Consider the following 1,394-nt stretch of genomic DNA (forward strand, 5'->3'; position numbering starts at 1 on the left):
AAGGAAGGAAGGAAGGAAGGAAGGAAGGAAGGAAGGAAGGAAGGAAGGAAGGGAGGAAGGAAGGAAGGAAGGAAGGAAAGATTTAATCCATTCTAGGAAGGAAGTTCCCTTCTCCTGGAATAGAATGAAAATCTTTGCCCATCCTTGCCCTGGAAGGAGAGGAGCCAGGTTTTCTGCTGCTAAGAACTGCTATTAATGGGCTGGCCTCCTCTGAGTCAGCAGGGTGCTGGGCGTCTGACTTGAGCATCTCATCTCATGCAGGTTACCTGGGGTCCACCCTCAAAGGTACATGCACAGAATTCATGGGGTGCTTGAACTTGGATGAGGGGGTGGAAATTACATCTTTTTTTTTTTTGAGATGGAGTCTTGCTCAGTCGCCCAGGCTGGAGTGCAGTGGTGTGATCTCGGCTCACTGTAAGTTTCGCCCCCCGGGTTCACGCCATTCTCCTGCCTCAGCCACCATGCCTGTCTAATTTTTTTTTTTTTTTAGTAAAGACAGGGTTTCACCATGTTAGCCAGGATGGTCTCGATCTCCTGACTTCGTGATCCACCCACCTCGGCCTCCCAAAGTGCTGGGATTACAGGAAATTATATCTTTATTTTCAATAACTTCTACTTGAAATTTAGCATTTGTTTCCATTATGAACATAGTCAACAAATCATCACATTGTTATGACTCTACGACTCTATCCCCAACAGAAATTCCAGATATTTTCCTATCACATGACAGTTGTTACAGAGATCTCCAGATATCCCCAGATATTTCTCACTACTTTTGAATTAAGGCACTGACCCAACCTGCTGCCATTTGATGTCAAAGAATAAAGTGCTTACAGTCAGGTGTGGTGGCTCACACCTGTAATCCCAGCACTTTAGAAGGCCAAGGCAGGTGGATCACCTGAGGTCAGGAGTTCCAGATCAGCCTGGCCAACACGGTGAAACGCTGTCTCTACTAAAAATACAAAAATTAGCTGGGCGTGGTGGCCCACACCTATAATCCCAGCTACTCGGGAGGCTGAGGCAGGAGAATCACTTGAACCCAGGAGGCGGAGGCTGTAGTGAGCAGAGATTGTGCCACTGCACTCCAGCCTAAGTGACGGAGTGAGCCTCTGTCTCAAAAAAATAAAAATGAATAAATAAATAAATAAACTGCTTGCATCACCTGCTGAAAAAATTAAAACAAAAATGAAAAGTGCTAGACCAGGCACGGTGGCTCACACCTATAATCCCAATAGCCTGGGTGACGGGAGAGAAACCTTGTCTCAAAAAATAAAAATAAAAAATAAAAAAGGGCTTGCATATGACATCATCAAAAATTTATTTAATATTTTCATACCCGAGTTTTGATATAATTTTTTTTCTGCACAAGCAGTTTTTGTGGATTTTTTTTTTTT

The sequence above is a fragment of the Colobus angolensis genome, unplaced genomic scaffold (assembly GCF_000951035.1).
Source record: "Colobus angolensis palliatus isolate OR3802 unplaced genomic scaffold, Cang.pa_1.0 Scaffold149, whole genome shotgun sequence".
In the NCBI taxonomy this organism is placed as follows: domain Eukaryota; kingdom Metazoa; phylum Chordata; class Mammalia; order Primates; family Cercopithecidae; genus Colobus; species Colobus angolensis.